This window comes from Moschus berezovskii, chromosome 10, assembly GCF_049115385.1.
Source record: "Moschus berezovskii isolate FMDL1 chromosome 10, NW_MosBer_1.0, whole genome shotgun sequence".
Lineage (NCBI taxonomy): Eukaryota > Metazoa > Chordata > Mammalia > Artiodactyla > Moschidae > Moschus > Moschus berezovskii.
This window is the reverse complement of record NC_142469.1, coordinates 88,750,679-88,775,643: the sequence shown is the minus strand read 5'-3', so window position 1 is coordinate 88,775,643 and position 24,965 is coordinate 88,750,679. Positions and strand designations below refer to the sequence as shown.

At 42.2% G+C, this 24,965-nt stretch overlaps 1 protein-coding gene across 4 annotated transcripts in view; it reads right to left on the bottom strand.

The window, feature by feature from the left end:
• Positions 1 to 24,965, bottom strand: part of STX11 (syntaxin 11) — a 59,472-nt gene that overhangs the window by 15,975 nt on the left and 18,532 nt on the right. The window contains exon 1 of one of the 4 annotated variants that reach the window (XM_055433413.2): positions 22,730 to 22,754. The exons of 1 other annotated variant lie outside the window; for it this stretch is intronic. The gene's annotated coding sequence lies outside the window, so the exon portion shown is untranslated. Of the gene's footprint in view, positions 1 to 22,238; positions 22,363 to 22,394; positions 22,586 to 22,729; positions 22,755 to 24,965 lie in introns of those variants that run through there. 2 more of the 4 variants (XM_055433412.2, XM_055433416.2) reach the window with 2 other exon arrangements.

The following is a 24,965-nucleotide window of genomic DNA, read 5'->3' as shown; positions in this document are numbered from 1 at the left end:
CTTAGAGCAAGAAATGGCCTCAGAGAGAAGACTTTTGTAAAATTTAACGTGATGCCTTGTAACCCTCCTCAGCTGGACAAGAGTGGCTCTGAGACTCCTAGAAGCACTGTCTCATAGCAGTCTGATGCTCAGCCCAGAGTCAAGGGAGGTCTGTCTGACTTGGAAAAAAAAACAAAAAAAACCCAACTGTGTCTGTGGATTTTAGGGGCATGGACTCTCTGGGATTCTAAGGAAGTCCTCAAAGTTTTTAAGTGAGTTTTACTGACAAGCATGGGCTTCCTAGGTGGCGCTAGTGGTAAAGAACCTGCTGGCCAATGCAGGAAATATAAGAAAAGGTGGGTCGGGAAGATCCCCTGGAGGAGGGCATGGCAACCCAATCCACTGTTCTTGCCTGGAGAATCCCACGGACAGAGGAGCCTGGCGGGCTATAGTCCACAGTATCACACAGAGTCGGACAAAACTGAAGTGACTTAGCATGCACGCCTGCACCGACAAGCAGAAAAATATGATCTAAAGGAGACAGAGATCATTCAAAGAAAAAGAGGCCTCTAGATGCTTGGGTTTTTACAGAATGAGGCCACAGAAATTACTTAGAAGCAAATATAAGCCATTTCTTATGGGAAAAGGAAGAATGTTTCAGAGGATAGAGCCGAGGGCAGTACAGAGACACCAGTGAACCATTCCAGAGGAAGAGAACTGGGTCCTAGTGAAGGAGCCTCCACTGGCCCAGGAGTAGGGGGGCACCTAACAACATGGGCCTGGATAGAGTTGCTGTGGACTGCTGAGTGCTGCCTGTGTTCTGTTTCTGTAGTTTTGAGCGGTCATCTTTTGCCTTTTCACCATTGTGTTGGGTGTGTATAAGGAGATAATTTGTCCATGATAAGTAAAAACTATTATAACTATTGGTAGATAACTAAAATATATGTTATCATATATACTGTGTATGTATCATATCTATATGCAATATAGATACAATATATGATCGTAAAAAGTTATCTAGTTATCGGATCCACTAGATCCACAGATCCAGATCCTCTTGATCCAACTAGATCAAGAGGATCCATATCTGATGTGCTTGTATCTGAGGGGGCTCGTCTGTACCGAGAAGTGATGCAGATCACAGATTAGCCTCTGGACTTCAGAGGCTGATGCCTTAATGCGATAAGGCTTCTTCAAATTCTATGATAGCAGTGAATGTATCTTTCTTATAGCAGAAATGTGAGTAATTTTTACCAAAGGCAGACTATATTTGATTGTACAAAAAAAAAAGGCCACAAATTCTTAGCAGTACCTCCTGATCAAGAAGTGGTCTTGACGGAAAAGACACGCCCTGTTAACAAAAGTTCATCACGGTCAGGATTCTGGGGGAGTGAGGTAAAGCTTCACTGAGAGTAATCGGCTGCTTTCTCACCAGTCACAACTCACAAGGAGGGCAGAGGGCTAGGAAATCACAGTTCTGACAATAAGTGGGGTCTGCATAGAAGAGCAGGTGCAATAGAACCAAGAGAGCTCATGGAAGAGGGAGCCAGCCTGCTTTGAGCAGAGGTCAATGTATCAATTGGCCCTGTCTGGCAAAGTGTTTTTAACAGTTCTTTAGTGAGGGGGCACCAAAAGCTTGCAATCTATGTACGTGTATGTATACATGCTTATAGAATTTGTATTAAAACAGAAAGCATCATTCTCAAAAAAAAATACGTAGTGTCAATTTCCCTACACTTTCAATCTGGGTGTGGCCATGAGACTTTTACAGACAGGACAATAGAGAACATGATGCAAGCAGATGTTTGAATAGCACTAGCAGATTGGGGCTTGTGCCCTGTTACTACCAAGAACACCAAAATCTCATGTCAGGAAGCTCAGACTAGCCTCCTAGAAGATAATGACCACATGGAGAGAGAGGCCAGTCCCCCCAGGTGACCCACCCCTACATCTGTATGACTGAACCCACTGGAAGAACTAATTAGAATTTACTTTCTGCCAGGTACTATTGTAGAAGCTTTACATATTGTAGATTATCTCATTTAATCTTCACAATGATGAGAAATAACAATGGTGACTTGGGAGTACTTTGTTATACTGACAGAGCTAACTGATACATCCCTCTTTAGGTTTCTCTATACCCTCAAATTTGTGTTCTTCTTAAAGAGCACCTAGGAGGATGATGTGACTTGTGGATAAATCATAATTCTTTGAAAGTAAAGGCTGCTGCACTTAAACCAAAATTCATTGCTCCAATTTAAACACACAAACATAAGAAACATGTACCAAATCATTGTCCTGATGATCATGGCCTAATTACACACCTGGGTTTTGAGAGTCTACATTTACAACTTCCTGTTCATACTGTATACATACATTAATGTAAAGCATACACATAAAAGGAGCATGTGTTTCTTAACAAGTCTGAGGACAGCCTTCCTTTCCTTTTGAGGATTGTGGTCATAAGCATGGTAAGGAGAAAAAAAATGATGCTAAAAAAAGACTATCTCACACACAAGCAGCCTCCACAAGAAAGACTGCAGAAGCTGTTTGATAATGCAGTATGCTAAATCGAGGTTCTTGAGCAGTGGGGGCAGGAGAGCACAGAGAGGCTGCTGCTGCTGCTGCTGCTAAGTCACTTCAGTCGTGTCCGACTCTGTGTGACCCCATAGACGGAAGCCCACCAGGCTCCCCCGTCCCTGGGATTCTCCAGGCAAGAACACTGGAGTGGGTTGCCATTTCCTTCTCCAATGTGTGAAAGTGAAAAGTGAAGTCACTCAGTCGTGTCCGACCCTTAGCGACCCCACGGACTGCAGCCTACCAGGCTCCTCCATCCATGGGATTTTCCAGGCAATAGTACTGGAGTGGCTTGCCATTGCCTTCTCCGACAGAGAGGCTAGGCAGCTTTAACTCTGGCTAAGTTTCAGTCTGATAAGAGGTTCTGAGAACTTGAAAAGCCAGTTTTGAAAAGGAGGTAGATAGTTTAAATGTATCATCAGTCTATTGTCCAAATCAGTAAAGAACACCAGGTAGGCAAAATGCAACCTCCGAACATAATTCTCCTGCCATGTTCCAATCCTTCGTCACCCAAGACTGAACCAGAGACATTTCTTGCTGACTAAAAGGAATAAAAATTAGTGTGACATGAACCAGGTTCCTAAGGAGCACTGGATTAAGACCTTACTAGTCTTTCAGAGTGTTTAAGGCAATCAGGATACTGCTTCCTAGTTGTAGAATCTGCTTAGAATTCCATATCCACTCAGGGCAGTGGAAGAGTGTGGCAAAGTGTTCAGCCTGGGGAGAGAACTCTGCTGCCATTGGGAGTAGCCTGGACTTCCTCACGGTTTCAGGGTTCCTGGCAGTAAGAGAGGGCAATTCCTAAGTGCTTTTTGCAATTCCTATTGCAAAGATAAGTGCTTTGCAAATGTCTCCCGATGTCATGTTTCCTTATATTCACCTCCTCTCTGTCTTATCTTTCACATGTATAAATACCAACTGCAGAATATGAGGAAGAGAATTAAATGAGATAATCCAAGCTGAGGAGAGGTTGGGACGAATTGAGAGAGTAGCACTGGTGGCTCAGACAGTAAGGAGTCTGCCTGTAATGCGAGAGACCCCAGTGCAATCCCTGGGTCGGGAAGATCCCCTGTAGAAGGAAATGGCAACCCGTTCCAGTATTCTTGCCTGGAAAATTCAAAGGATGGAGGAGCCTGGCAGGCTACAGTCCACAGGGTCACAAAGAGTCAGACACAACTGAGTGACTTCAGTTCACTATCGACATATACACACTATCATGTGTAAAATAAACAGCTAGTGGGAAGTTGCTGCGTAACACAGGGAGCTCAGCCCGGTGCTCTGTGATGACCGAGAGGGGTGGGATGAGGAAGAGGTGAGAGAGAGGCTCTAGAGGGCGGGGATATGTATATACTAATGGCTGATTCACTTACTGTATGGCAGAAACCAACACAACATTGTAAAGTAATTATCTTCCAATTTAAAAAAAAAAACAGGTCTTAGAAGAGTGTCCAGCAGAGAGTAAGCACTCTGTGTATGTGCTCTATTATCATCTATTCTGTGATTTTAATTCACTCAAAAACTAATGAAGATTCAGTAACTATCAGTATAAATAGTGCATTGGCTGCCATAGCACTAACAGTTTATTACTAACATCTTATTATTCATCTCACAATCATAAGTGAACTTTAATACCCATGGGTCAGCAGATTATTTAAGGTTTTCTTTGTTTGTAAAAGTCTCTCTCCTTTTCTCTGAGTATGAAAGTAACCCTTGCTCTTTGAAAAGATGAAGAAGAAATAATCCAATGACACAGAATTGTTTTACATGGAAATTAAAAATGTCTCATCATTTAATACCACTGTATACAATAACTAGGACTTCCCTGGTAGCTCAGCGGTAAAGAATCTACCTGCCAATTCAGGGGACATAGGTTCAGTCCCTGGTCCAGGAAGATCCTCTGGAGAAGGAAATGGCAACCCACTCCAGTATTCTTGACTGGAGAACCTCATAGACAGAGGAACCTGGAGGGCTACAGTCGATGGGGTTGCAAAGAGTAGGACACAACTTAGCAAATGAACAACAACAACAATATATAATAACTATAAAATAATCAATGATTAAAGTCTAATACATAGTCTTCCAGACTCTTCTATTCGAGAAGGCTGTGAATACTTAACAGTATCCAGAAGAACTGACCCTGATTACAAACTAGGGAACATTTTTCTGGTAAACTGCAAGAGTTCTCTAGGAGTTTATTCCTGCCAGGGGACCACTGTACTTTCCACCACCAACATTTTTGTGCAGGTGATATCATGTAAAAAAGGAACACCGAGGAGCAACCTAGAAAAGGAAAGGAAATTCTTTTAAAAAAGAGAGGGGACTTCCTTGGTGGTTCAGTAGTTAACACTTCACCTTCCAACACAGGGGGTGCAGGTTCCATCCCTGGTGGGGAGGATAAGATCTCATATGCCTCGAGGCAAAAAAAAAAACAAAACAAAACAAAAACACCATAAAACAGAAGCAGTATTTTAACAAATTCAATAAAGACTTAATTTTTTTAAAAAAGAATGAGAGAATCCTTGTGTTTTACTTTCACGTTCAAGAATCCCAAAGCGGGACACTGAGGACTGGTATCTTCAGCATTCAGTGTTTATAAAGTCAGTGGCCAGGCTTTCTTTCAGGAACAGATGAACAATTTTAATTCAGTAAACATCCTCCAAACACCTCCTTCATAAATGTCTATAAAGATAAGCCCTATTCCCCACCCCACCCCAGAAGGTTTTGTTGTTGGTCAGGGAGGGGTTTGTTTTACTTTTCAAGAGCATTCACGGAGGAGTCCAGCTCATCAGCTAACTGCCTCGACCTGAGAACAAATGAGGTGTGGGAGAATGAATGCTCCCCTAGGTGTCAGAGGCCTTCCTGTTTCTAACTCTAATTGTACAAAGTGGATGGAGACGTTTCATACCTCTGAGTGTCAGTTTCTCCATTGGTAAAATGGTAATGACATTACCTATAAAGGTTTCTTTTTCTGATAATTAAATGAGGTTTAAAATGTATATAAAAGCACTCTGTGAATGTTTAATTATTTTACAATCACATTACATGCTCAGTCACTTCAGTCATGTCCAACTCTTTGCGACCCTATGGACTCTTCTATCCACAGGATTCTCCAGGCAAGAATACTGGAGGGGGTTGCCATGCCCTCCTCCAGGGGAATCTTCCCCACCCAGGAATCGAACTCTTGTCTCTTCTGTCTCCAGCACTGCCAGACTGCTCTTTACCACTAGCGTCACCTGGGAAACCCACGACATATTAGGAGTTAGGGCTTTGTACATTTTCCATCCATCATTAGTTTATTTCATGAGGTAGTTTATTCAAAATACTTCAAGTACTATTCCTTTAGAAACCCATACAGACCAAGTGATTTTAAATGATCCTGTAAAACCAAACAGCTATTCGGATATCAGTTTCTATATTATGCCTATAACTCAGGAGACAGAATTATTAATGCCCTAGATACAACATTAAAAAAACTAAGATCATGACTTCTGGTCCCATTCAGTCAGTTCAGTTCAGTTCAGTCACTCAGTCGTGTCTGACTCTTTGCGACCCCATGAATCACAGCATGCCAGGCCTCCTTGTCCATCACCAACTCCTGGAGTTCACTCAAACTCATGTCCATCGAGTTGGTGATGCCATTACTTCATTGCAAAAATGGAAACAGTGAAAGGCTTTATTTTTGGGGCTCCAAAATCACTGCAGGTGATGACTGCAGCATGAAATTAAGATGCTTACTCCTTGGAAAGAAAGCTATGACAAACCTACATAGTGTATTAAAAAGCAGAAACCACTTTGCTGACAAAGGTTGTTGATATAGTCAAATCTGTGGTTTTTTCCAGTAGTCATGTATGGATGTGATAGCTGAACCATAAAGAAAGCTGAGAGCCAAAAAATTGATGCTTTCGGATTGTGGTGCTGGAGAAGACTCTTGAGAGTCCCTTGGACAGGAAGGAGATCAAACCAGTCACTCCGAAAGGAAATCAACCCTGAATATTCACTGGAAGGACTGATGCTGAAGCTGAAGCTCCGATACATCGGCCACCTGGATGAAGAGGTGACTCATTTTAAAAGAACTTGCTGCTGGGAAAGCCTGAAGGCAAAAGGAGAAGGGGGCAGCAGAGAATGAGATGGTTAGGCAGCATCACTGACTCAATGGACGTGAAATTGAGCAAACTCCAGGAGATAGTCCATGGGATAGCAGAGAGTTGGATACGACTGAGTAACTCACACACACACACACACACACACACGTTTAAAGATCTATATTCTGGGTAAAATGGCAAATTGAACATTACTTTTTCTTTCTTCCAAAATTCCACTAAAGGAACTTTGGAAAAGGCACACACCAACAACATAAAGAACAAGATAGAAGAAAGCTGCAACAAAATTTCAGAATTTGTAAAGCAAATGGGCCAATGGTAACTAACTCAGCAGATTCAAGAAAGTCGAATCCTAAGCAAAAAGTTGAGAAGACCAAGAAATGATTACATCATAAAGAAGTACTCAAAGGTTTGGGAACCAGAACTGAAAGCTGAGGACAGAAAAGGAGGCAGTGGTGGTGGGGTAATAACAAATATGTTTGGTTAGACGCCTTCTTAAAAAGTGAGTGTAGGAATTCCTCCGGTGGTTCAATGGGTAAAACACCACACTCCCAATGCAGGAGGCCTGGTCAGGGAACTAGACTCCACATGCCACACTAGGAAACTGCATGCTGCAACTAAAAGATTTTACATGCTGCAACTAAGACCCGGCACAACTAACAAAATAAAAATATTTATAAAAATATTTTTTAAAATAGAAGTGAGTGTATCTTACTGTGGCAGGAGGGGAGCAAGGCTAGAATCTGAACCGAGACTGCGTTAGAGATGCCCACCTAAAGAGAAGATGTTTAAGTGAATGTCTTCATTCACCTACCATCCAGCACACTGACCTGCAGCCTATAGGCAGGAGAATGGAAGACCCTTTTCCATAAAGTAGAAGGAAAGAAAAAGAAGCAAAAAATAACAGAATAGATGGCACTTTAGGGGTCCAACCATTTAACTTCAAATTCCAAATAATAGGAATTCCAGAGAGAAAGAAATAGATCACCTAAAAAGCATTAAAGGTCAAAAAACTAACAGAACAACACCTTTTAAACTTTTGAGGAAGATATATTTTTAACCCAGATTTTAGTCAAACCATCAATCAAAGGTGAAGGTAGAATAAAGACATTTTCAGATTGACAAAGTCTCAAAAATTTTTTTATCTTCTCTGTTCTCCTTCTCAGGAAGAAGCTGAGGAATACGTTCCAACGAAAGAAAAAAATGAAGCAGAAAAATAACACAGAATAAAGACTCCTAACAAGTTCAAACAGAGGAGAGAGGCAAAGGCATCCCAGGCTGATGGCAAAGGGAGACAAAGATGACAGTTAGGAACCTGGCTGAAAGGATTCTCTGTCTAGATGAGGTGAGTAGGTGGCCGGAGAGATTTCTTCAGGAAGATGAAACTGGTAGAATTTCTGAGGAGTCAAAGTATCTAGAAAGGAGATTTAGACCATGTGGGGTTGAGCAGGTTATGAGTGTAAATAAAACTAAGAGCAACAACATAAAAACACAATTAACTTCTAGAAAAGCAAAAATAAATATGTAGTTACAGGAAAGTAATCATGGCTCAGCTGTGACTGGCATTTTCATAATCATAGAATACTGACCTAACAAAGTATAATGGAATTGTGTTGGGAGAATGGGACAAGAAGAGTGTGTGTCTATGGAAAAGAGGTGTGAAAGTGAATTAAAACACCATCTTCCACACAGAGAAGTCAATAGGCCACACCTAAAACAAAACAGAAAACAATCAAGAAATAGTAATAGAAGTGTGTTATTTAGAGACATGAATATACATACTAAAAGAAACAGCAAAAATAGTTGAAAGTAGTTGCCTTGGGAAAGGGGAAGTGAAATAGACTTTTTTGTCATTGGACTTTTCTTTTTAGTACATGTTTTATGGCACTAGTTCATTCTAATTATCTACGTGTAAGTTTGATGAAAGTAAAAACGAGAGAGAAAGAGACAGAAGGAAGAAGGAAGCGGTGCAGGAAGGGAGGGAGGAGGGTGGGAGGGGAGAAAGCAGGAAGGAAGAAAGAAGGCCTTCTAGAAATCCACACCACCAATCCAAAGGGCAGTGATACAAATTCATGAGTTTGGCTTGGGGTTAACCAGAAGCTCTCTAGGAACCCTCCGTCTTGTCTGCTCATTTCCTTCTCACGTCAACATTTCTTTACAGGTTCTGCTCTAGCACTGACACTTAGACACAGTTATAAGTGAAATCTGAAACTCTCCTCAAGTTAATATGTTGACTAAATCCAAATTTCCTGACAGAGTTAAAAAATAAACCTGAAAACAAAAGTGATCCTAAAATAAAACTCAAATAATAAATGGTTAATTTTTTTAGAAATTGGAAAGAATACAACGCTGGTGAAGCAGAAGCAGCCCCGCAGATATGAACGCCTGTTATAAGACAATCATTCAAAGTGTGACCCCTGGAGAAGGGCATGGCAGCCCACTCCAGTATTCTTGCTTGGAGAACCCCATGGACAGAGGAGCCTGGTGGGCTACTGTTCATGGAGTCACAGAGTCAGATATGACTTAGTGAATAAGCACACAAAGGTGTGATACTTTTGCAAACATGAAAAGCAGATAAATGGACATGAACAAAGAAGGAGAAATAAACCAATTATATATGAAATGTTAGTTTATGAAGAAGCAGCCACTGAAAAATAATAGGAAAGAATTTAAGCAACTAGAATGATGTAACTGATGGGCAAGAATTTATTTAAAAAAAATAATCTATTTCTCTCTAATCCTTATCACAGACCCCAAAATATACCTCAGAAACATGAGAGAGTTAAAAATGCAAATGTCAATAACAGTAACATTAATAGAAAATAAAATGGAGTATTTATCAGTACTCTGGGATAATGATAACTTTAAACTGGATTGGAGGTTGTAGGGGAACTCGCAAAGAAAAAGATAACCAAATGTGATTTGAGTGAACTCCGGGAGTTGGTGATGGACAGGGAGGCCTGGCGTGCTGTGATTCATGGGGTCGCAAAGAGTCGGACACAACTGAGTGTCTGGACTGACTGACTGACTACATAAAATTTGAAAATTCTGTGCAACAAAAATAATAATAAATATTAAAAATCAAAGCAAGAGACCAGAAGAAAATATTTGCACAAAACATAACAGACATTAGATAGAGATACAATGTTATATGAATAGACAATCTTAACCAGAAAGAAAATAACATGACAAAATATATTGAGGAAAACATATAAAAAGACAATCACAGGAAATAAAATATTCTCAATAAAAATATGAAATGACAAGATCTGCTCTTTAGCAAATAAATACAAATTAAAAATAAGATACTACTTTAGACTAACAGAAATAAGAGGGGAAAAACCCATAATACAAGGTTCATTGATGCCTTAGTTACCAGATGGAAAAAGAACAAAATTGAAAATGCTTATTGTGTGTTTATGCTGCTGTCAGTGGCAGGTGTAGGGGTCCAGATGTCAACAGAAAGGAGAAAATGTCCATGCACTCAGTTTCAGCAAAGGGCAGTTAATATCTTGAGAAATTTTCTAATTAAACAAAAACAAAATAATGCTGACTACATAGAATTTTCTTTCACCAACTGTTAATCTTTTTAGATGGGTTGGCACTACTATAATTTTGACTCTTTAAGGAATAAACTTCATCCTCTAAAGAGTTCTACATTTTCAAAAGAGAAAAATATTTCAGTTCACCAGCAGGAATTGAAAGAAGTTTTTCTTCTCACAGTATAGTATTCCCTTTTATGTGGAATCCAAAAAGAAATGATACAAATGAACTTATTTACAAAACAGTAACAGGCTCACAGACTTAGAGAACTAGCTTATGGTTGCCAGGAGGAAGAACAGAAGGAAAGGGGTAGTTAGGGAGTTTGGGATGGACATGTATACACTGCTTTATTTAAAATGGATAACCAACAAGGACTTACTGTACAGCACAGGGAACTCTGCTCAGTATTATGTAGCAGTCTGGATGGGAGGGGAATCTGGGGGAGAATGGATACACGTACATGTATGGCTGAGTCCTTTTGCTGTCCACCTGAAACTATCACAACATTGTCCATTGGCTATACTGCAATATAAAATAAAAAATTAAATATAGGGACTTCCCCTCTGGTCCAGTGATTAAGAATCTTCCTTGTAATGCAGGAAACATGGGTTCAACCCCAGGTCTGGGAACTAAAATCCCACATACCTTGGGGCAACTACCTCGCACTCCAGAGTTCACAGGCCGCAACAAAAGATCCCTTACGCTGCTACTGAGACCTGACACAGCCATAAATAAATATTTTTTAAGTTAAATATATTTTTAAAATCTCATGGAAATGTCTCATTGAAAAAAACTCTCAATGAAAATATAAAAGCTGAACTAATTTACAAAAGCATTCAGTTGGATTCACCATGGTTAAACTTCTCACCCACCTTTTTTAGTTTAGTTCAGTCGCTCGGTCGTGTCCGACTCTTTGTGACCCCATGAATCACAGCCCGCCAGGCCTCCCTGTCCATCACTCAAACTCATGTCCATCGAGTCAGTGATGCCATCCAGCCATCTCATTCTCTGTCGTCCCCGTCTCCTCCCACCCCCAATCCCTCCCAGCATCAGACTCTTTTCCAGTGAGTTAACTCGTCACATGAGGGGGCCAAAGTATTGGAGTTTCAGCTTTAGTCACCCACCTACACTCAGCAATAAACCAAGCTCGAACTATGAAAAATAGAAAGTATAAGAACTGATGCAATGATTTCCTCATTGTTCATATACTCCCTGTGTATCAATATAATATTTATAGTAGAAGCAAGAAAAAAATTAGAACATAAATTACATTTGCAATACTAAGGAATATGCCAAGCATGGGCAGAAAGATAAGAGAAAACATGGCTTATGGTCATCATAGGACATCACTTGTCCATTCATTTAAAATCACACTTCAAATCTGAGTTATATTTTTACTCTCACTCTAGTCTTTAATTCCACTTTTTTAGTGTCAATGTTGTTTTGAGATGCTAGATGGTGGACAGTGCGGATGTGTTTAAGTTGACTGAAATGAGACACAGTGGAGCAATCTATACTTCCATCTACATCTAGTAAACATTGTTCTATGATGACTTAACCCTCCCTTCCCTGAAATCAGCCAAACGGATTCTTTTTCTTTTTGGTCACACCATGACGCTTGTGGAATCTTAGTTCCCTGACCAGAGATTGAATCTGGCTTTGTCAGTGAAAGTGCCCAAGTTCTAACCACTGGACAAGCAGGGAATTCCCCAATGGATGGTATTCTTAGTGAAGTAGACATTCATAGGTTAAATGTGCACATATTTGCTTTGTGATATCTGGTTAAACAGGAAATAGATTCTTAGTAGAGAAGCAATCTGGTTACTTTCTCAACCCAAGGACTCTTAATTCAAATACTATATTTATTTAATGTAATCAGTTCAGTTCAGTTCAGTCACTCAGTCTGACTCTTTGCGACCCCACGGACTGCAGCACGCCAGGCTTCCCTGTCTATCACCAACTCCCAGAGCTTACTCACACTCATGTCCATTAAGTCGGTGATGCCATCCAACCAACTCATCCTCTGTCACCCCCTTCTCTTCCTGCCTTCAATCTTTCCCAGCGTCAGGGTCTTTTCAAATGAGTCAGTTCTTCCTATCAGGTGGCCAAAGTATTGGAGTTTCAGCTTCAGCACCAGTCCTTCCAATGAATATTCAGGACTGATTTCCTATAGGATTGATTGGTTGGATCCCCTTGCTGTCCAAGGGACCCACAAGAGTCTTCTGCAACACCACAGTTCAAAAGCATCTATTCTTTGGCACTCAGCTTTCTTTATAGTCCAACTCTCACATCCATACGTGATTACTGGAAAAAACCATAGCTTTGACTAGACAGACTTTTGTTGGACATAAATAAATTGCAGTAGAAGAGATGTAGGAGATTCAAAGATTAAAAAATCAAGAAGTCACAATTGCTGCCCTCAACTAAGTTTTTAAAATGTATAGTGAGAAATAAGCAGGTACAGAAATAATCAAAGAGCAAGAACTGGCCATAAAGAGAGTAAAAGGACTCAGCATGAGCTGCTAAGCCAGAGCTACAACACCAGTGCCAGGTCCTCCCACAGCAGGGCCAAGAAAATGAAGTGGAAAGATGAGAAGTCAGAGCAGATACTGACCTCTGAGCAAAGGTGCCTCTACCTTGATCTAAAACAAGATCCAAAGGCAAATCTGTCAAGCACCTTCTTAGGCTGTAATCATCAGATTCTTAAAGTTAACCCTTAAAAAGCTGTAACATAAGCTCATGATTGTCAGCTTTAAGTTTATATTCCTTCACTGTATATTACATATTAAAATATTTATACATTAGCTTCTAGCAATGGCACACTGAAAGAGATGAATAGAAACTTTCTTCTCAGTTCCTTGCTATCTATTTTATTCATTAAATGAAGGAGTTGAGGACTTTCCTGGTGGTCCAATGGCTAAGACTTCACACTTCCAATGCAGAGGGCACAGGTTCAATCCCTGGTTAGGGAACTAAGACCCTACACGCCATGCAGCCAAAAGAGGAAAAAAAAAAAATGGAGTCACTTTCTTGTTCTATCTTTGCCAGTGTGTGTGCTCACAAACACACATGCGTGTGAAGGACTGGTCAATTTTGAACTAGATAGAACAAAAGATCTCCCTTTATTTAAAAAGAGCTTGTCCCTTGTCTTAGAACCAGAGCCAGGCTCACAGATTCTATTTTTTATATAAACTGTGTTCCATAAGAATGGGAAACCTTCTCTGACCTGAGACTAAGCTGTGTTGCTGGTTCCATGATACTTCCTCTTTCCTGACATTCATCATTTTCTATTGTTAATTGTTTCATTGCTTATTTTCTTGGTTGGCCAATAAGCTCCACAGGGTCAAGGGCTGTACTTACTGTGTTTGCCACGTGCCCTCGAGGGTCCAGCTCATAGAAGAGCCTCAGTAAATATCTGTTGAATAACTGTGCTTGCCAGACTGGCTATTTCTTTCAACCATTTCTGATGAAGCTTGGTCTCTTGTACACAAAGAGGAAGTGACATTCCTTATCTTCAAGATGAAGAAGACAAGGGACTTTCCTGGTGGTCTAGTGGTTATGACTCGACCCTTCCAATTCAGGGAAGTGGGTTCAATCCCTGGTGGGGAAACTAATATCCCACATGCCACGCTTCAAGTTGCAGCCAAAATAAAAAAAGAGGATAGGCTGGTAGAAGGATAATAATCAATGTAAGAATAGGGGGTAGATGAGTGTACTTTCTGAACTCACTGGAAGATGGAGAACTCAACTGGATGCTTCTAAATGGTTTATCAGGAGTTTGCTGAGCAAGGAAAAGGGGAAGGGACCAGGCAGAGACAACCTAGACCATTGAAGGTATAGGAACTAGAGCAATTCAGTGCTGCAGGGGTCAACAAAACATATCAAAATTTGCTAGGAGTTTATCAGACTACTCTTTAGGTAACTAATATTTCCTGCAATAACCTGACTCAAAATCAGTGCTTTTCCCTTTGAAGAAAAATGTGCAGTGCTGTGCTTAGTCACTCAGTTGTGTCCAACTCCTTGGGACCTCATGGACTACAGAGTGACAGGCTCCTCAGTCCATGGGGAGTCTCCAGGCAAGAATACTGGAGTGGGTTACCATTCCCTCCTCCAGGGGATCTTCCCAACCCAGGGATCAAACCCAGGTCTCCCACATTGCAGGTGGATTCTTTACCGTCTGAGCCACCACGGAAATAATTATTCCTTATTTCAATGAATCGGGTAATATATTTTCCTGTCATAGTAATCTGTCTCATTCTACTAGATGGTCATTTAAAACTTTAAGACAGCACCTCAAAGTTTCATCTGGCATAAGATTTTCTGGAACCTCCTTATTCTCCTAGAAATTACCGATTCCTATAAATTCACTGATTCTCTCCCCACCCCCAACCTTTTTATCTACAACTATTCAAGGAATTTGGCATCTCTCCCCCAGTTATCAAGATAGTAAAAGGCCAAGCCAGAAACTCCTCTCTCAAGCAATCCCAGATAGAAGCCTGACAGGGAATTTGGGCCAGGCTCTCTGGTGGCCAAGCCAGGAATATGCTATAAAGGACAAAGAGTGAATATCACTAAATCCATCTTCCTGGGATTAAGGCTCAGGTGCTCCTCTGCTCCACAGTTCCTGACTTTTCGCTAATCTGAAAAATCCCAATAGGCTCGATCACCATCAAGGGCATAAGAGTTCCAGGCAATGATACTTGAACTACAGCACAGATCAAAACCGTCTGTGGAAAATGGGTTGAAAATGTCAATTCATGGTTTCCACTATTAAAGATCCTACTCTAGTAGATCTTGAATGTAAACCTGGACTTCCTTTTCTGTTTTCTTTTTGTTGCTTGTTTGTGGGGCATGTTTTATAATATCCCAGGCAATTCTGAGCTTATAATCTATAGGCTACACACTGAGATTCACTGGACTGATCTGGGGCCTTTCAAAGGCTTTTAAAAAAGGGAGAGGGGAGGAAGGAGAGAAGAGAGAGAAAATGTAGCCTACTGTAGCCTAATAAATGTACTGTGCTTAGTCACTCAGTTGTGTCCAACTCTTTGTGACCCCATGGACTGTAGCCCACCAAGCAGCCTAATAAATAGAGACTAATAAAGCTGCTTACCATTTAACAATGGCAAAGCCTTGTTGCCGTCGTTATTCAGTCGCTAACTGGTATCTGACTCTCTGGGATCTCATCGACTGCAGCACATCGCTCCCTTGTCCTTCACCATCTCTGGAGTTTGCTCAAACTCACGTCCATTGAATCCGTGATGCCATCCAACCATCTCATCCTCTGCTGTCCCCTTCTCCTTCCTTCAATCTTTCCCATGTTCAGGGTCTTTTCCAGTGAGTCAGCTCTTCACATCAGGTAGCCAACACTTGAATTAGTAAGTACTAATTCAAATACAGTAAAGTCTTGAATTACAGGAAAGACCGGCTCTTCTGTCCGTTGTCTGAACAGCCTGCGTGTTTGGTTAGCCTTCTCTGTGATGCACCCTGGTCGACCCTCACCTGGCTCTTCTGCTCATAATCTTCCCCGGATTAGGACTAGTATCTTCTTGATCTCTTACCAGTTCCTCTATATCCTCCAGGGTCTTGGACAAAACCCCAGCTTTCTGGGCTCCACTTGGCAGGGCAAGTCTGGCTCAGAAGGACATGGCAAAGCCCTCATGAAGGAGAACGTTGCCTTCCAGAGAAACGCAGTGGTTGATGGGATACTCACATCCGCTTCAGAACCAAGGCCCTTGCTCCTCCAGCTGCCAGGAACATTGACTGTAGAAGGTTCACAGCTCCAGGAACTGCCTTTGACTAAATAAAGGGAGTTGCTTGGTCCAAGATTACACACTTCTGCCTGGATACAGCCCACATCCAATGACGAGTTGATGCCTGGGATACAGTGACCAGCCCCCATGCTTCAAGATGGCATAACAATTCTGAAGGGCCATCCCACCTCCAAGTTTCCCCACTGTGAAGACCACCCTTGTACCTGCACTGCAGTTCATCCTTCCATCGGCACATTCCTGCTCTCCTCTCCCCCTGCCAAGTCCTCTCTCAGAGTACCTCCCAATAAGTTTCTCATATGCAAATCTCAGAGTCTCTTCCCGGGGAAACCTGACCTAACGTCCAAAGAGGAAACTTGCCTCTTTTAGTCGAGTAATGACAGCATAGCGCACTGGACCTCTGCACCTTACTTCTCAGGTAATGCTGGGAGGTCATTTAATCTCTCCCGTGGTGTCCTTCTTCATCTACACAATTAAAATACAGAAAATAATAATACTTGTCACATATGTTTTGCCAGAGTTTTAGGAGAATTAAAATTAGAGAAAATATCTATGAGATTACTTTGTAAGTAACGAAGAACTGTATAATCCTGTCAACTGACATCACTGTATGTTGGTTTAGCCATGTAATAATCAGGGAAGAGGGGAAAAATAAGGGGGATATCTACTAACATTATAGAATTCCACTTACACACTGTGCTTGACTTTATCTCAAATCAACAGATTTGTGTCACCAATCAGTACCCCCAGGCACATAACAAATTAAAAGCAAAACCAGGAATGAGACATACATTGATGCAACTCTGAAACAAAAGCGAGAACAATCCTTGTTCCCCCTTTTTCCATGTGAAGATAGCAATTGAGCCATTTCCACTACTCTAAAAAGTCAGAATTTACATGATTACCCAACAAGTTATGCAATGAGCATGAAATGTTGTATATCTTTGAATAGAGAAATAAGTGAAACAATTGGGTATACAAAATGGGGAATACTTTACTAAGCAACTTTGTACTTTCCAGATTACCTTGATACTGCATCCACTAGAAAGGAAACACGTATATAAACTCACTGAAAACACTCAATTAGCTCAAGAAAGATAAATGAAAATTACCAATCCTAAAACTTCTTCCTACTAAAAATTACCAAATTGTTGAGTTTTACAAAGAACTTGAGTGAGATACACAAATAGTGTCTGGTATCCACAAACTCAGAAGAAGTGACCAGCAAACTTACTCTTGACAGATGGTTTCATGGTCAGCAAAAGTCACAGAATAGTTAGAACTCAGAGAAGACTGAGAGACCTACAAGAGCCCTTAACTCTGGCAACTCTCAGCACTCAGGGAAACCACAGTGGAAATGAGGAGGCCAGACAAACCCACGTGAAATATTAACCAAAACCCTTCCCTTTCTTGTTCTCTGAACAACAGGCAGGCATATAGGAATTTAGACCAAGGGGTAAACACGTGGACTGGATTATCTCAGAAGGCTTTATGTCAGTTTCATGTAATGGAAAACTAAATATTGAGATTTCCTGGTAAATCTAAAGAAATGCTGAATGAAACATTTTGTTCATGTGTGGATAAAACATTTCAAAACTTCAAGTGTTAGATATTTGAGCATTTTATAATTTCAGACTTAAGTGAGCTTGCTGATTCATTTAGGTACAACATTAATTCAGTGTCTATAACCTTCACATGGTCCAAAGGAGAGGCCACTGAGGAAAAAGAGAATTAGACCTTGCTTGCTGGACAAAAATCAGAGAATTGTTCCAAGCCAAAAGAGAGTGAATCATGAGCCGATGAGAATAGTGAAGAGTGGGGTCAGATTTCGGGGTTTGATAATGAAAAATATGTTTATCAGGACCAAAGGAATGGACCTGTAAATAAAAATGACAGCCCAAACCCAGGAAACTGGAGTCATTTTGCCCAGCTTAAAAAGCAGACACTACTTTGCTGACAAAAGTCCGTCTAGTCAAGGCTATGGTTTTTCCAGTGGTCATATATGGATGTGAGAGTTGGACTGTGAAGAAAGCTGATCGCCGAAGAATTGATGCTTTTGAACTGTGGTGCTGGAGAAGACTCTTGAGAGTCCCTTGGACTGCAAGGAGATCCAACCAGTCCATTCTAAAGGAGATCAATCCTGGGTGTTCATTGGAAGGACTGATGCTAAACCTGAAACTCCAATACTTTGGCTACCTCATGTGATGAGTTGACTCACTGGAAAAGACTCTGATGCTGGGAAGGATTGGGGGCGGGAGGAGAAGGGGACGACAGAGAATGAGATGGCTGGATGGCATCACCGACTCGATGGACATGAGTTTGAGTGAACTCCGGGAGTTGGTGATGGACAGGGAGGCCTGGCGTGCTGTGATGCATGGGGTCGCAAAGAGTCGGACATGACTGAGTGACTGAACTGAACTGAACTGAAATCAAGAAAATGGGAAACAGTGGTACCAGCTTCAACTTACCAAGATTCTGAAAGTTAGAAGCAGGAGAGGTTGGTAATTACCTGGTTTGGGGTAAAACAAAAGCAAAATAGACCTCAGAATACAGATGATAAACTAAGACTGTAAGATCTGGAGCTGTTATGGACCTGCCTGCATCTGTTAGTAAATCTACTATCAGACCCTGCTCAGTAGATGTATATCCTCTGGCCAGCCTTTCTGCTTCCCCATGGGAGGCATACTACAGATCTTAGCTACAAAACATTGAGCATCTAAGAAACACAAGCAGCTTCCCAGGTGGCTCAGTGGTAAAGAATCTGCCTGCCAATGCAGGAGCCATAGGAGATGTGAGTTTGATCCCTGGGTCAGGAAGATCCCCTGGAGGAGGAAATGGAAACCCCCTTCAGTATTGCCTGGAGAATTCTGTGGACAGAGGAGCCTGGTGGGCTATGGTCCCTGGGGCTGCAAAGAGTCGAACACAACCAAAGTGACTTAGCATGCACGCACAGGCAGGAAACACAAAGCACTGTACATCTAGTGCTTTGGGAAGGGTAGTAACTGTGGCACCTCTGAGGACACAGCCGTGGAAGCTCTGGGAACCTTCAGACATGTTAAATTTCTATTAAAATATTTTAAATTCCCAGGAGAAATGCTCTGATTAAGCTAAGCTTATTCTTAGACCAACCAGGTACTTTTTGGGGTAAGGGGAGGGCCAGAGGTGCCACAGGACAATGGGACCCCTGGGAGCCATCTCATGTACTGGGCTATTCCTGGCTGCGGGAGGATTGTCAGAATCAGGAGAATGACTCCAATTTGAGTTTACCACAGTGTCCAAAACATCACTCATTCATTCATAGAGACAGCCTATCAGAGCAGAGTGGTAAGAACACAAGCAAGTAAAACAAAACACAAACAAACAAAAAGTACACAAGCAAGCTCTGCGTTTTGATGTATAGCTTTCTAAACTGCTTCATAAATGTACATGTACATAAGAACATTTTTTTAGAGTTAAGAGCATGCTATTCATACAGTTTATAACTCAGTAATAGACTGTAAATATTTAGTTATGTCAGTAAACATTCTAAACATAAAAAATGAAAAAAGAATACAAGCAAGTCCTGGAGTCAAAGACGCTCAGGATCAATTCCTAGCTCTGACAATTACTAGCACTGCACTTTCTTCACCAGTCAAAAGTAGTTAACAACAGTACCTATCTCAGAGGACTGCAATAAGGAGTGAAGGACTTGATTCACAAAATGAGCCTAGTATAGTGCCTAGAACTTAATATGCACTCAATAAACGTTAGCTGTTATTAGTATTCCTTCAAAAGTGTTTTATGAGTACCGACTATATGCCAAACCCTGTACGAGGTCCTCATTATCCTTGAAACCAAGGCTACTCTTCTATTTACCTTGCTATCTTAGTCATTAACTAGAAATGTGGGAGTCATCCTCCTCCCTCTCTCTCACTGCCATTTCTCGGTTCTGGGCCAGATTCTACCTACTAAACACGTCTCGGCTCCTTCCGTCTTTTCTGTTCCTCACTGTCACTGCTTGACTCAAGGCTTCTTTAATTTCTCATCTTCAATGTTACAACAATCTCCTTCATGTCACCCAAAGGCCAGTGCCATGTTAATCTAACCTATTCTCTGTCTGGAGTCAAAGTTGGCTTTTCCAAACACAGATGAATCTGATAATATCATTCACACGATTAAAGTCCTTTATAGGATAAACTCAAAGCTCTTACATGACATATGGGCCTATGTGATCTGACCCAGTCTGTCCCTCCAGCCCTCTCCCCAGCCAGTGTCCACCCTGAACAGGCTGATCCTTCTGCTGGGTCATCTATCCCTCCATCAGATGACTAATCCTCCTCTTACATTAAGCTTCATTATTTAATCAATGCCTACTCCCTAAAACTTATCATGATAAAGCCTGTACCAAATTCAAGGAGTACAAAGATGAAGATCACACTCAACATTTTCTCACAGAAAAAGTAATTTTGAGGCTCCTGAAAGAGAAATACAGTATGGAAATTAAGAAAAATTTGTGTCAAATTTAGCAGTTTCCTCACTTGGTGGATATCTTATGGAATTGGAAAAACTGGATCTATTTTGGTATTAGGTCCAAAAAGCACTTCCTCAGATTTCAGTCCCAACAGTGGATTTACTCATGTTTAGTTATACAGCTACAATGTGTTAGAAAAGAGTGATCTGAACTGTAAAAACAATGATCAGAAAGTTGTTTCAAAATGGTGTTGTAATTTATTAGCCATTAATTAGTCACTTTAAAATGTCTGTGGTTATCTAGGGGTAATAACAGGTTGGACTTACTTTTACATGGTTACTAGATAATTTGAAATGTGGTTAACTAAAAAAAATCTCTAAAAACCATGCCTTTCTAATTAATGTATTTTAAAATCACTTATTGAATGAAACACTGACCGAATAAGCTTAACAGGCTGCCTACAAAGACAAGTAGATGATTAAACTCAAATCCTCATCATTCTTCCAGCAATGATGATCCACTTCATTCAGAATCCCAGAGCTGCAGGAACTTCAGTCATACTGGGACAGAGGCTCAACTGTGGGCATAGATTGGTCACTGCACTCATCTCCTTCTACTGGATTTTCTAGGGGATTTGCCAGCCTTCTACACTGGCCTTCAGGGTCCTTGCCAGCAAGATCCTGTCTTATTATCAATTATATAACCAGAGCTCGATAAAGAGATTGGCACAGAGAAGGTGCCCAATAACTGTTTGCTGGGCTGAATTCAGCTCAACTCCAACAGTGATGCTGTCCACATCTCTACTCTGTCTCTATCCAGCTGCAATAGGACTTATCAGCTTGAACGTTTTAATTTCTCAGCTCCAAGGGGTATCCACCATCTTCACAGTTTTTTACATGGCACTAATTTATAAAGACAAACTGTCCAGAAGATTTCGATTCAGCGTGACATACAATCACTATGTAACATGACATGTTTCCACCACACCATCCCAGTGAAAGCAATAACAAACCAGTTATTGAATAACGAAATTAAATTTCTCTTGGGCCTCTGTGGCAAAGCACATGATTTTAATGGTTATCTTACATCACCCTGGTGAGCCTAGCTGGCATGCTGTACCATCCAGGCGCTCTTGGAAACAAAACTTTAAACTATTATTTCCTATACAACCAGTTCTAGTTTATCAGCGCCTGCATTTCACATCTTACTTTAAACACAGCCAGAGCAAACCTCACTTTTCAAAAGTTCATTAACAAAGTCTCACATGTAAGAGAGCAGCTCTGTGACTCATTTTTGGATACCCGAAATAACAACTCCTCCCTTTGCTGAGAAACGGCTTCAACAAGTGCGTGAGAACCACCGGAAGCAATACAGATCGTGAGCACTGCGAGCGGAGCCTAGAATTCCCTCTCTGGACGGTGTGGAGCACCTAGGCGCTGCAACAATCTCTTGTCTCCATTCTACTAAAAATAAAAAAATTTTTTTAAAAAGTATCTGTGGCCTGGGAAGGAACTATTTCAAGGCGGTACGACTCCTCTGTATTTCTTGGCTCCTGAGTCATACTGCCAAGCTGGTCAGAAAAAGTGCAACCTAATAGGAAGTGAAGAGGTGATCGAAGTCATGCACCTTCTAATTCAAAAAACAAATACAATCCCCCCAAACTACAGCCTTTCGACTGAAAAAACAAAAGCAGTCTTGGGTGGATACCGTATAAAGGAAACCTACCAACAGGTGTCCGTGAAATAATTTCTAAGAAGCCCTAAATGCTTAGACCTTGTCCATTAGGTGGAAAAAACAATCACTCCTCTCCGAATTACAGACCCAAAGACGGTGTCCCCCGACGTGAACAGGCGGCGAGGGACCCGAGGTCATCCCCGAAGGCATCCCTCGTGTCCCCGAGCGAGCGAGTGCCCCTGCGGCCGCACGCCTACAGCGCTCAGCCGCTCCTGAAAGAGCCCCAAGGAGAGAAACACGAACCAGGAACGGGACCGCGCGGGCGACCCCAGAAGCCGTCTCCGGTGGGCGCGCGCCCCGGCGGGGATGGGAACCTGCGGCTCGACTCCCGGTGGATGGGCTCCCGGCGCCTCCCGCGCCTCCTCCCGGGCCGCCCGAGCTCCGCGCCGCCGCCGCCGCATCTGGGCGCCCACCCGGCCCCACCCCGGGCGTCGGAGGCACCCGCAGCTACGGACCAGGCCCCGCCCCCCGGGCGCCGGCGCCGGCGGCAGGCCCCGCCCCGCCCCGCCCCGCCGCGCCCGGAGCCTGTGCTTTCCGGACCCGGGCGGCCGGGCCGACCCGCTCCAGCCTCCACTTACTCGCGTGCGCCCCGGATGCTCTGCGCGGGGGCGACGAGGGCCAGCCGCGAAGTGTGCCGCCCGGGGCACTTCACCACGTTCCCGAGCCTCCTCTTCCTTGGAGGCCCCCCTGGAAGCCGCGGGGGCGGGGGTGGCCCAAAGGCGCTGGACTTTCCCCGGGGATCCCCCTGCGCTGGTGACGTTTGCAGGCCGTGCGGGTGTGTTTCCCGCGCGGTTCTCAGTGCGGGGGTGACTATGGCCGGCCCTGCACCTGTCCCTACCCCGTAGGCGGCCGGCAGGGAGGCTGCGAGTCACCCCGAGGCTGAGTATCTTCTTCCCAGAACTCACTCGAATTCACCCCTTTCCAGAGAGCTTTTAAACACCAGTCCGGTTCATTCATTCACATTCATTCATTCAGTACCAACCAGCGTCCACACAGGCGATGAGGATGCTATGTGGTCTGAAGCACCGCCAAAACATTACCCGCAAAGACCTGGAATTCCAGTGAGGAAAGATGGACAGATAAAGTGCTTGTCATGGGATGTTAGTGGTATCTTGAATAAGCCTGAGGCTTAAAAGTTAGAAAGTGTTCAAGAAGGGGAATGAAAAATATCTGTGTTAATGGGGAATGTCGAAGAAATGCAGAGTCAACTGAAAGAACTTCCACAGCCAGAGGGGGAGCAATTTGAACAGCAAGATAAAGTAGTATTAGATTACAAACCATGCTGAAGCTGAAACTCCAATACTTTGGACAACTGATGTGGAGAACTCACTCATTTGAAAAGACCCTGATGCTGGGAAAGATTGAAGGTAGAAGGAGAAGGGGATGACAGAGGATGAGAGGGTTGGAAGGTGATACCAACTGGATGGATGTGAGTGTGAGTAAGCTCCAGGAGTTGGTGATGGACAGGGAACCCTGGCGTGCTGCAGCCCAAGGGGTCGCAAAGAGTCAGACAAGACTGAACTTAACTGAACTGAATATTTCTGAAAGCTGTGAATATCATAAAAAAAACAAAGTGTGAAAAACTGCTACAGCCTAGAGCATCCTAAGGAAACCAGACAACTAAATGTATGTGGGATCCTGGATGGGATCCTGGGACAGGAAAAGGCTTTTCAGTAAAAACTAAGGAAATATGAATAAAGTATGGACTTCTGTTACAATGTCAAGATTAGTACATGAGTTATGATGATGTACCATACTCAATTGTACAATGCTAATAATAGGGGGAAATGGGAACAAGATTTATGGAAACTCTCTTATTATATTTGTAATTTTTTTCTGTAAACCTAAAACCATTTGAAAAAAATTAAGTATAGGGACTTCCCTGGTGGTCCAGTGGTTAAGAATGTGCTGTCTGCTGTTTACAATAGCTAGGACATGGAAGCAACCTAGATGTCCATCAGCAGACAAATGGATAAGAAAGTTATGACACATATACACAATGGAATACTACTCAGCTATTAAAAAGAATGCATTTGAGTCAGTTCTAGTGAGGTGGATGAAACTGGAGCATATTATACAGAGTGAAGTAAGTCAGAAGGAAAAGCACTGATACAGTATATTAACACATACATATGGAATTTAGAAAGATGGTAACTAGGACCCTATATACAAGACAGCAAAAGAGACACAGATGTAAAGAACAGACTTTTGGACTCTGTGGCAGAAGGTGAGGGTGGGATGATTTGAGAGAATACCATTGAAACATGTATATTAGCATATGTGAAATAGATGACCAGTCCAAGTTTGATGCATGAAACAGGGCACTCAAAGCCGGTGCACTGGGACAACCTGGAGGGATGGCATGGGGTGGGGGGTTCGGGACAGGGGGACACATGTTCACCCATGGCTGATTCATGTCAACGTATGGCAAAAAACAACACAATATTGTAATTAGTCTCCAATTAAAAGTAATAAATTATTTTTTTAAAAAAAGAATGTGCCTTCCAATGCAGGGGAGACAGGTTTGATCCCTGCTCTGGGAAGATCCCTCATGCTGTGGAGCAACTAAGCCTGTTCACCACAACTACAGAGTCAACGCACTCTGGAACCCATGAGCCATAGCTAGAGAGAAGCCCAGGCACCACAATGAAAAATCCTGGGTGCTGCAACTAAGACAGGATGTAGCCATAAATAAATAAAATAATAAAGTTCATTTTAAAGGTGAAGCAAAGTAAGAGACAGGAGGGGTGCTATAAGAACGGAGGAAAATGGGTTTAATGCAAAGGCCTCTAAGATAAAACAGTTCAGGGAGAA